General features: G+C 39.3%; 1 long non-coding RNA gene across 1 annotated transcript; it reads right to left on the minus strand.

Annotated features, from left to right (window-relative positions):
* Positions 1-615: 615 nt before the first annotated feature.
* LOC115410057 (uncharacterized) lies at positions 616-9,262 on the minus strand. Its single transcript, XR_003934046.1, has 3 exons — positions 9,132-9,262; positions 7,401-7,483; positions 616-899 (listed from the first exon to the last, which is right to left on the minus strand). It is a non-coding gene; the product is annotated as an uncharacterized LOC115410057 (long non-coding RNA).
* Between the last annotated feature and the right edge of the window lie 3,011 nt (positions 9,263-12,273).

Raw genomic sequence — 12,273 nt, forward strand, 5'->3', positions numbered from 1 at the left:
GCAGGGTCAGCGTCGGACGGTTTGACCCCGCCCTCATCTGCACCAGCGGCTGCAGCGTAGGACTTGGGTCTGGGGGTTCCACCTGGATCTGACCTGGGTTTAGCTTTTCCTTGTAGATCAGACTCTTCTTTTCCACCAGGTTCAGGTTCAGTTTTGTGGTCTTCCTTCTCTTTCGTCCAACTTCCCTCTGTTTCGTTGTGTTTTTCATCTGTTTCGTTGTGTTTTTCATCTATTTTGTTGTGTTTTTCATCTGTTTCGTTGTGTTTTTCATCTGTTTCGTTGTGTTTTTCATCTGTTTCGTTGTGTTTTTTCTGTGTTTTGTTGGGTTTTTCATCTGTTTTGTTGTGTTTTTCATCTGTTTTGTTGTGTTTTTCATGTGTTTTGTTGTGTTTTTCATCTGTTGCGTTGTGTTTTTCATCTGTTTCGTTGTGTTTTTTCTGTGTTTTGTTGGGTTTTTCCTGTGCTTCATTGTGTTTTTCATCTGTTTTGTTGTGTTTTTCATGTGTTTTGTTGTGTTTTTCATGTGTTTTGTTGTGTTTTTCATGTGTTTTGTTGTGTTTTTTCTGTGTTTTGTTGGGTTTTTCCTGTGCTTCATTGTGTTTTTCATGTGTTTCGTTGCAGACGTGGAAGTCTGTCTGAGTTTCCTCATCTTTCTGAACCACTATGTGCGTTTGCGTCGTTCTGTTTCGTCTTTTACATTTCTGCGTCTGAGTGGTCGCCGCGGCCATCTTTGGTTTTTTGAGCTGTTCTTCTTCGTTGGTTTCAGATGGTTGTGTTTCTGGTTCGACGTCTCCGTCCGCTCGGCTGCTTTTCACTTCATTCGGACTTTGATCGTCTCCTTCACAGTTTGACGGGTTCTTCTTCCTCCTTTCATTTCTTCTTCTTCTTTTCCTTTGAACCTGAAACAAACCACTGTGTGTTTAATCCTCACCCTGGAAACACTTTTACACATTCAAAACCTTCTGTGGTTGTTTTGATCATTGGATTTTTTTTTCATAAACAGTCATTAAAAAGCAAAAAACAAAACAAAACATTGATTTTCATTTTAAAATACAACAATTAAAATGGAAATGGATGTTCTTTTTCTTCTCCATGATCTGAAATGGATGAATGATCAAATGATTTTACTGTCAAATTAAATCCTGAGTTTTAAAAGACATTTTCAACTGGGTTTATTTGAACCTTCCAGTATCCAGGTGAGCATGTTATGCACACTTTGCACTTCATTTCATAAAAGGTCATGTTATTTTTCACCTTTTATATTTGATCAGAATTCAAAAGTTGTTCATTTTTGCATTTTTTTTTTTTATTCTGACAAATCTACTAAAATCATCCCATAATAAACAGTGTTAAACTCCTACACTAACAGCCTTCTACCAATGAGTACAAAATACACACTGACACATTTAGCATTTGACCTAGAGCCAAAAAGAATAATACATATGAACCAATGTTGCTGACATATGACAGGATGAAAAAAATACAAACTTTTATGTAGAATATTGACAAAAAAAAAAAAGAAGTGTTTTTTGCATCAAAAACTAGAAGCACTCGGAGAGCGCAGACCTCCGCCAAGGCTGATCAGTGCCCCCCCCCCCCCCACGCCAAGGAGGTTATGTTTTTGCCAGGGTTTGTTTGTTTGTCTGTTTGTTTGTCTGTCCGTTAGTGTGCAACATAACTCAAAAAGTTAGGGACAGATTTTGATGAAATTTTCAGGGTTTGTTGGAAATGAGCCCCCCCGTGGGCCCCCCCACCCCAATCACCACCAAAATTTAATCATTTCTTCCTTATCCCATTTCCAATAAACCCTGAAAATTTCATCAAAATCTGTCCATAACTTTTTGAGTTATGTTGCACACTAACGGACAGACAAACAAACAAACAAACAAACAAACCCTGGCAAAAACAGAACCTTCTTGGCGGAGGTAACTATCTGAAGAATAAATAGTGATAATACTGCACCACTGCACAGATCATGTGCTTTGGTGGTTAAAGGACTTCTGTGAGCAGGTACCAGAGGAAAATATGAGCATAAATAACTGTAAAGCACTGAGCAAAGGTTCAGTATAGAGGGAAAATACTCTGGAAGTTACCCCAAAAACAGTTCTAGGTCTTTAAAGGTAAAAAAACAAAGACTTACTGGGAAAAAACATCCTCCACTAATTAGCTGCTGAACCAGTACGAACCCTGCTGACAAAACTTTGATAAACTGTGTAAAAATGAACTGAATTGTGTCTTTTGTGTATGTGTGCATTTACTGCAGTGACATGAACGTATTCAACCAAAACTGAACTTGTTTATCGAACCCACAGTCTGTTTCTGTTTACCACACACCTGTTCATTCACACATTAAACATGTACCTGAGACACCAGCACCACCTACTGTTGAAAACCTGTCACTACAAACAACCCCCACCACACACACACACACACACACACACACACACACACACACACACACACACACACACACACACACACACTGGGACCCTTGGACTCAAACAGCCACACCGACCAGAACCATGTACTGATCTGAACTGTTGAACACCTGTGGCTGCACTAACCCTGTCCATAATAACTGCTGTCAAATACAGTCCTTCATCTGTTCATAGTCAGCAGATATGACCATATTTGGACGTTCAGAGGCTCCGCAGTTACCGTGGAAACACCGTCATCTTCTACAACATTCATTCTCCAGTCAAACCCACGCAGTTGGATCAGTGCCAGTGGACGGACACACTGGGGTTAAATATATATCAAACAAAAATGAATAAAAATGTACAAAATAATAAATAATGTGAAAAAGTACGCATTGATTGACACTTAAAGTCGACTTCCCTAGTTATTGAGTGGAACGCACAGATTCCTCATGTAGACATGAATCTGAAACCAATGCACTAAAACGAAGTAAAAAAAGAATAAAATAAGCAATAAAATGAACAAAAACAGCCGACGGGATCAATAAAATGAACAAAAATGAATAATAAAGCAACAAAATCACGAGTAATATTTACAAAATAAGCCACAAATTGAACAAATTAAAGATATAAATTATAAAATAGGCAACAAAATGTAGAAAATTAAACAAAAGAAGTAACAAAATTAACAAAAACAAATATGACAATAAATAAATTTAATAAAAAATTTACAAGATCTGGCTCCCATTTGGACGTTCAGAGGCTCCGTAGTTACCATGGAAACACCGTCATCTTCTCCAACAGTGATTCTCCAGTCAAACCCGTGCAGTTGGATCAGTGCCAGTGGACGGACACACTGGGTTTGTGTTCAGTTCTGGACAGACTGGACTGAACAACACACACCGTCTGCAGCTGGCTCCGTTTGTGGTCCAATAACCATGAACTTTAACCTCAGCTTTAATGAACATGTGCAGCACAGGTGGCAAACATGTGTCCTGGGGCCCAAATCTGGCCCACCAAAGGGTCTGGTCCGGCCCACCAAAGGGTCCAGTCCGGCCCACCAAACAGTCCGGTCCAGCCCACCAAAGAGTCCAGTCCGGCCCACCAAAGAGTCCAGTCCGGCCCACCAAAGGGTCCGGTCCAGCCCACCAAAGAGTCCAGTCCGGCCCACCAAACAGTCCGGTCCAGCCCACCAAACAGTCCGGTCCGGCCCACCAAAGGGTCCGGTCCGGCCCACCAAAGGGTCCGGTCCAGCCCACCAAAGGGTCCAGTCCAGCCCACCAAAGGGTCCGGTCCAGCCCACCAAAGAGTCCGGTCCGGCCCACCAAAGGGTCCGGTCCGGCCCACCAAAGAGTCTGGTCCAGCCCACCAAAGAGTCCGGTCCAGCCCACCAAAGGGTCCGGTCCGGCCCACCAAACGGTCCGGTCCGGCCCACCAAAGAGTCCGGTCCGGCCCACCAAAGAGTCCAGTCCGGCCCACCAAAGACTCCGGTCCGGCCCACCAAAGGGTCCAGTCCGGCCCACCAAACAGTCCGGTCCAGCCCACCAAAGAGTCCAGTCCGGCCCACCAAAGAGTCCGGTCCGGCCCACCAAAGAGTCCGGTCCGGCCCACCAAACAGTCCGGTCCGGCCCACCAAAGAGTCCGGTCCGGCCCACCAAAGGGTCCGGTCTGGCCCACCAAAGAGTCCGGTCCAGCCCACCAAAGAGTCCGGTCCAGCCCACCAAAGGGTCCGGTCCGGCCCACCAAACGGTCCGGTCCGGCCCACCAAAGAGTCCGGTCCGGCCCACCAAAGAGTCCGGTCCGGCCCACCAAAGGGTCCAGTCCGGCCCACCAAACAGTCTGGTCCAGCCCACCAAAGAGTCCAGTCCGGCCCACCAAAGAGTCCGGTCCAGCCCACCAAAGGGTCCGGTCCGGCCCACCAAAGGGTCCGGTCCAGCCCACCAAACGGTCCGGTCCAGCCCACCAAACAGTCCGGTCCGGCCCACCAAAGAGTCCGGTCCGGCCCACCAAAGAGTCTGGTCCGTCCCACCAAAGGGTCCGGTCCAGCCCACCAAAGAGTCCGGTCCGTCCCACCAAAGGGTCCGGTCCAGCCCACCAAAGGGTCCGGTCCAGCCCACCAAAGAGTCCGGTCCGGCCCACCAAAGGGTCCGGTCCAGCCCTGTGGATGAATGTGTGAAGTGCATAAACTGGACTCAGATGTGCCCAGTCCTTTAGTCCAGTTCCACACTCAGACCAGTCCAGTCTGCAGTGGACAGGACCAGTCACATACGATCAGAAGAACAGAAATAATGACAAGTGACAATGTTTGTGTTTGGAAATGGAAAAGTTTTCATGCATTTACACTAAAAGTCACATTAATGTCATAAAAAAGGTGACTAATCTGAACACATGTGAACAAGCTGAACTGTGTGAACAGAAGTCAGTCCAGTTTTACTAATATTCTGTCTGTTCTTAAATGTTCTGTTTGTAGATCCACTGGGATCTGTCCGTTCTAATGAACATGTGGAAATAATCAGCTGAGGCAGAAGAATGTTCACATTCCACCTGTTTGTTCAGTTCATGTTCTTCACGTCTGTTGAAAGGACAGTTTGTAGATGCACACCTGTTCAGAACGGAACTGTTCTGTTTTCTCTGTACAACAGGTCAAAGTTTGGAGTTGGCCTTATTTCTCTAGTCTTCTGTTCTTCTTTTCCTGGTCTGGTCCACTGCAGATCAGACCGAACTGAACGTGGAAGTGAACTAACAGAAGTCTGACAGAACAGATCTACACGATCAGTGAATTAAAACCAGGAGAACACCTGCTGTAGACTGACACAATGACAAACACACACAATAACGTCAGAATAAATGGTGATAAGTCAGTGAGGAAAGGTTCAGTGTGGATGAGTGTCCTCTGGGAGCTGACCCACAGGAGGCTGTGGGTGTTCAGGGGTTAACACACAAACACACACCCAACAGGTGGAGGAGGGGGAGGAGCCTAACAGGAACACAGACAAACTTCTACGACCGCCCCTGGTTTTCTGCAGTTCCTTGTTCATTTGAATGCCTGGTCCAGCTGAAGGTCCGTTAGTTTGGACAAACATAAGGAGAACAACAACAACAGCTCATAGTAGTTCAGTGGAACAGCTGATATCCACGTGTTTGACCCAGTTCTGTCCGACTCCTGTCAGTTCAGTTCCACATTCAGCTCAGTCTGATCTGCAGTGGAACGCACCAGAAAAAGAAGAACAGAACAACGGAGAAATAATGTCAACTGCAAACTGTCCTGTGTTTTAGAGCCAAATAAGTAAAACTATGCAATGAAAATGTTTACATCTACCAACTATCCTTTAAAAAATGTGAAGATCAGGAACAAACTGAAATGTCTTTAAGAAAACTAAGTGTAATCTGAACGATGTTCTGCCTCAGCTGATCGTTTCCACATGTGCATTAGAACGCACAGATCACAGTGGATCTACAAACAGAACATTTAAGAACAGACTGAAGGGTGGAGAACTTGTACTTCAGACATTTTAAAACGTTCATATTTGTTCAGGTTATTCACGTTAAAATGCTCGTTTGTTTTAGTGTAAACACAGTAAAATGACATGACAGCTTTTCCATTTACAAAGAGTCAAATGTGGAGTTGTGATCATTTCCAGGTTATTCTGACAGTATCTGACAGATCTGACCACTGCAGATTAAAGGTGGAACCTGAACCAAAATGATTCATGTCTTCAGTGTCATTTTTGTATTTCAGAAATTATCCTACAGGGCCGGACTGGACCCTCTGGAGGGCCGGATCTGGCCCCAGGACGCATGTTTGACACCTGTGGTTTATCCTCTGGTACCCCGTCCACCAAGGCCCTTACTGAGCACCGAGTGTGCCTTTTATGCACACCTGTGGAATAATGTCAAAAAATGTTCATCCAGTTTGTTTTTAATTCTTTTACACTTTTTTCTATTTCATCAACTTGAGCCGTAAATAAAAATACCAAATACTCAATAACTGTCACATTTTTAACCCTTTAAATGTCGTGTTTGTAATGGAAACAAACCACACACAAAAATATTATTTTCATATACTCCATAAAAAGTGGATCACATATTATTAGATGTTTTCCTCCTGGCATATGTCAGTGATTAACTCCAACACTGGTTAATTTGCATTATTATTATTTTTGGCGCTAGGTCAAATGTTCAAAAATACTAGCATCTGTCACCAAGTGTGCGTAAAATGCACACCTATAAATCAAACTATTAAATATTATATACAGATTTATTTTTCTGCTCTAATTTGCTTTTATTTTTGTAAATCCAGCTCAGTCCTAATCCTACAGATCAAATGTTAGAAACAGTGCGTTTTCTGCACACTTGGCAGACAGATGCTAGTCTGCTCATTTCCTTTTGTTTACAATGTGCACATGTGAGTTGGTGGACAGAATTTAAAGACCATGCACAAATGAACAACTTTTAAATTCTAACCTTATTTAAATTGTGAAAAATAATATGAAGTTTTTTTTATAAGTTTTTTTTAAAGGGCACACCTGGATACTGGAGGGTAAACATGTTTTGTGGACAAAAACCCAAATCCCTTCAGGTCTTCCTTCAGTATGTGTGTCAGTGTTCTGATAAAACCAGTGCTTTTGTTCATTCCATGTTTTCTGTTCTGTTTCAGTCACATGACACACACAGGCGTTAGGACTGGAGTACACAACCACTGTTTTGGACGACTTTGGATGAAGAATCCTTTTTTCTGCAACTGTATGTGTGTGATAATGATGATAAATGTTTTATAATTAAAAAAAATCCAATTTAGAATTGTACTTGATGCATCAATAATTCAGAGAAAAATGTGAATTTGTCCCAAAAGTAGAAACAACCTGATACATGAATGAAGGAGACGTGTTCACGCTGATTAAAAACGTCCACTTTGTTCTGATTTCGTACCAATAATCTGAATCTGATGGAAGTGTCCAGTGTGTGAGTGAGGTCAGTGTGTACCTTAGTTCTTCTCGGGGGTCTTTGGGCCGGTCTGGGGGGGTTGTTTCCAGGCCCCCCCTCCATCTTTACTCACACTTGTTTATCTGCATTAAAACACAAAACCATGTGCATTCACATCCTCAGATCAGACTGGGACAGTTCAGGCACTGAACGCACATGAGACCGAGTCATTCATAAAATAAAGAACAGTTTCATCCAAATAATATTAAAGATGATGAACAAACGGATCATCACAGGTTCAGATCTGTTAAACCTGAGTCTGAGGCAAAAAGGACCATTTACAACTTTAACATGGGATTTATTTTGAACTGTTTTCTGCTGTTTGTACCTGAGATAACAACAACAACAACAACAACAACAATAATAATAATAATAATAATAATAACAATAATAAGGTTCTTCAATGTACATCAGAAACACATGGAAAATATTAAAAAAAAATAAAGCAATACAATTGTTAAAATGTCTCTGGCAAAACATTGAACTAAGATTACTTAAAGTGTAAATACATAAAGTATGTGAAGTATTTTTGTAAACACTTCAGTCGGTAACATTTCAATACATCAGACGTGTATGTGAAAAGGATTTTACAGTACAATGATTTCTTGCAATGGGTTTTTTTTTTTCCACTTAAATTGACAATAACCTCGAAAACGTTGTAAATTTTCAACTTTATAATCAGAAAATATAAAAATGTATAAACATATTTTGCGATGAATAAACTTTTTTTTTTTTGTCGTAAATTTATAACATGAACCTTAACATCTGGAGGGTTTTTTTTTTCCAAATAATCTTATTTTCTCAGAAATTTATTTTATTGTTTTTGTAATTTTTTTTTTCAAGCCTAAGATTTAGAATTGTTTTTATTCTCAACTCAAAAACAAAAAAAAACCTCAGAAAATTGTTACTAAAAAATACATAAATAATAACAGTAATAGAAATGCATCATCACCATTACTGTCAAAAAGAAGAAGATGCATTATTAATTAGTTTAATTTAGTCACGCTCACTGTAATTTTAGCTATCTTATTTCATTATTTATTCTAATTGTCCTTTTATTTCCTAAAATGAGCAGAAATCCTGGTTTCTCGCTGTCAGGATTTTCAAAATAAAAGCATTGCAGTGTCTTACAGACGCATCAACATTTAAGGTCCCATTTAAACCAGTTCAACCATTAGAACCAGTCCATTTCCGCCCTTTTCTTCCCATTTCCCCAGTTTCAGCAGTTTTCAGGACAGGAGGAGCTGACTGAGTTCCCAACATCTGATAGAAGTGAGTCAAACACACACACACCACAACTAGAAGCACCCGGAGAGCGCAGACCTCCGCCAAGGCTGATCAGTGCCCCCCCCCCCCCCCCACCCCCCCCCCGTGCCCCCCCCACCCCCGATCACCACCAAAATTTAATCATTTCTTCCTTATCCCATTTCCAACAAACCCTGAAAATGTCATCCAAATCTGTCCAGAACTTTTTGAGTTGTGTTGCACACTAACGGACAGACAAACAAACAAACCCTGGCAAAAACAGAACCTCCTTGGCGGAGGTAATAAGAGGCAGCTGAAAACACATGAAGTTTAGGTTTGAACAGCTGATCTGAGTGAGTGACAGGTGAAGGTCTGTGTGTGTCCACACAGGAGCTCCACTTCTGGATCCTCTGAGCTCCTTTCACACTTAAATGAAACAAATGACTGTTTCGGGAAGAAGCCAGGAGCTAAAGCAGTGAAACTGACCTGAAACTGTCCACGTGTGAGTGTGGCCTTCGGTCACCTGTCCTAGACCCTCTTCAGTCCAGCTGATCCGTCACATTCTGATCCTGGGTCTGTCCAGATGATCCACCACCTCCCATCACTGAGGGACCGTCTGACAATGAACAGGAAGAAGGTTTGACGTAGTTCGACACCATGAGCGGTTTATGAGTGAAGAAATAATCAAAAAGGTCTCAGTATTATTTTATAAACTTTATATTAACTGTTCATCTCATAACCAGTTATTTATTTTTAATCATGACTGAGTTTTACGTTTCTGTTTAGGCGGTAATTTGCAGACGGTCCCTGGCAGATGTTTTACTTTCATTTCTGCGTAAAACTGAGAGAAGAAGAAACTGAAGGTGCGTTCAGGGACTCAGCGGAAGTTTCTATTTCATCCCTGTGACTTTGCATCATCATCATCGTTCTTCACATCAGGTTTAGTTTCTTCTCAAATGCTTTTCAGAAATAATTCATGTTTTAATTATTTTCTTTTCAATGATGAATCTGAGTCTGAATTCTTTGTTTGAATGTTTTTTGTGTTTTTTTCATTTTGCTTTCTTCACAGTTCCTAATGTTTCATTCTTTTATTCCTGTTTTTAACAGTATTTTATCATCTGACAGTTTATCATTATTGCAGTCCTACATTTTTACCAGTATATTCCTCATTTTTATTTACATGAAAAGGGAATCCATTATGTTAATTATCTTAATTTGTTAATATTATTTACGTCATATTGGGGTATATTTGAATTTATTTCACATTTTTCACACCTACGTCTTGTTAATTAACATACATTATATAATGTCTATTTTATTTCATTCTAATTATTTTTGTCATATTTTTTTCCCAATTTAATTTATCAATACAATTATGTAATGGTGACTAAAATTAAAAGTCTTTCTAAAATTATCTGTAATCTGAGGCTGCAGTTCATCTACTTTATTTAACTTGTCATTAAAAAACAGGACCAGAGAAAAATGTAAAAATAGGAAAAACAATAGAAATAAAAATACTAATGAAAGAAAAAAACATCAGAAATTAAATTATTAAAAAGAGATCATTATAAAGATGTTTTCCTTTAATGTTTTTCCTGTAAAATTATGACTTTTCTCCTTCAATACTGTGACTTTATTCAGAAAATAAACAGACTTTGAATAAGAAAGTAATTTTAAAAATTATTTATTTCTTGAAATATTCCAACTTAATGGTGAAAATACATATTTTTTTAATGATCACAGCAGCTGTAATGTCACTGGTCTACACAGTAAAAAACAAAACAAACAAACAAACAAACAAAAAGAGTAAAAGTAGTGAAATTTGACCAAATTTAAGAAACTAATAAATATAAATTCAGTCCAAATACTGGTTGTCAGTGAAATGTGTTTTAATACTTTCATAGACTTTTATTGGTAAATAAATCACAAAAACAGAACAAAATGATGAAAAACTGACATAAACAAAATGAAGACAATCAAGACAATTAATCATTTGAAAAATTGGAAAAATAATTAAAATGAGCAAAATGAAGAAAATAAGGAGTAAAATAAACAAACTGAAGAGAATAATCAACAAAATGACCAAAAATGGATCAGAGACTGCAAAAAAAAAGACCCAAATGAATAAAATTATGATATAAATGAAGAGACTCATAAAGGAAATTAATAACATAATCCAAAAATTAGCAACATGATCAAAAATTAAGAAAATGATCAATAAATGAACAAAATAGAGAATAATGAAGGAAATGAATAAAGATAATTAAAATGAGCAAAAAACAACCAATATGGAATAAGACTTTGTTATATATGTTAAAAACATCATGGGTTTTCAGGTTCTTATTAATTCTTGAAATATATCAGATTTAACACATTTAATCTGAGGCAGATCATTAATTAATTTAACGAGTTGAACTCATTTGTGTCAGTTTTTGATCCGTCCTTCAAAGTTGGTTTAATGTTTGTGAGTGAAATGAACGTTTGTTTCCAGATCAAACAGAAGAAAAAGGACTTTTAATGTGATGTCAGTGAACGCACCGTGAACCCCTCAGACTTGTTTCATCCAATCTAAACTCAAAACGTCGCCTTTAACTTTTCAGGTTGAATGAAACACACATTTTCAGACACATTCTGGGACAGAAAGTTCAGACAGTTTTATTGAAGCGTTCATGAACGGTCAGAACATCAGAGTAAAACTGCAGCTCTGCCGAGAAATCAGTCAAAGTGAAATCCCATAATAATCCCATCAGATTCTCACAGTGTTTGTTCAAAAATCTGAATAACGTACGATAGTTGAAATGGAAGCTCCGTTTACAGACGTGACGAGGAGCTGCTGTTTGTCATTCACCATAAAAAAATATTAAAATCTTTAATACAAGTACAAAGTAAAGGCCGTCTCCATGGTAACAGTCACTAAACATTAGCAGTTTGGAAAACCCATAACAAAAGGCACGCACCTGAACACACCACAGACGAGATGAGGGACAGAAAACTGTGAAGCTATAAATGCCTTTATCATTAAATCCAAAAAAACTAAAAAAAATAAACAAACATTGAAGGGATCATTTTTACAGTAAGATCAGTTCAGGCGTTTTCTTCATGTTTTTATAAATAAATACATTCAGATGATGATTAATGTGATTTCAAACAGAGTCAGAGCAGAATGACCTGAATTCAAGGGTTCATTTGTTGCTGAAAGGTTTAGTTTTTCAGAGACGATGCAGGTTGATCTCCATTTAAGGAGTAAAAATATGTAACTCTAAACCAGGAGGATGTCCTTTTCAATTTGAATTCAACTTTATTGAAAACCCCATCAGACAAAAACTCAACTATCCATTCAGGTGGCTTTGTTCATGTTCATTCAAATAACAATCGAAGGCATTTGGTCAAGTTTTCACTTCTTTTACACTTTTTCCTTGTGGCGTGAACTTCAAAAATAAAAACAACCTTTGAACATCCACTGTAGTCCACCAGTCTGTGGACCTGCTGAATCCAGGTGTTTGTTCTGACAGGGCTCTGAGATCCAAAACAAGGACTAATGTCAGAACAGAGTTTATATTATGGAAGAAATACGGCATTGGTTAGTTTGGCTTCTATTATCAATGAACAATGATTGAGTTTTTTTTAT

Source organism: Sphaeramia orbicularis, chromosome 19 (genome assembly GCF_902148855.1).
Source record: "Sphaeramia orbicularis chromosome 19, fSphaOr1.1, whole genome shotgun sequence".
Classification (NCBI taxonomy): Eukaryota; Metazoa; Chordata; class Actinopteri; order Kurtiformes; family Apogonidae; genus Sphaeramia; species Sphaeramia orbicularis.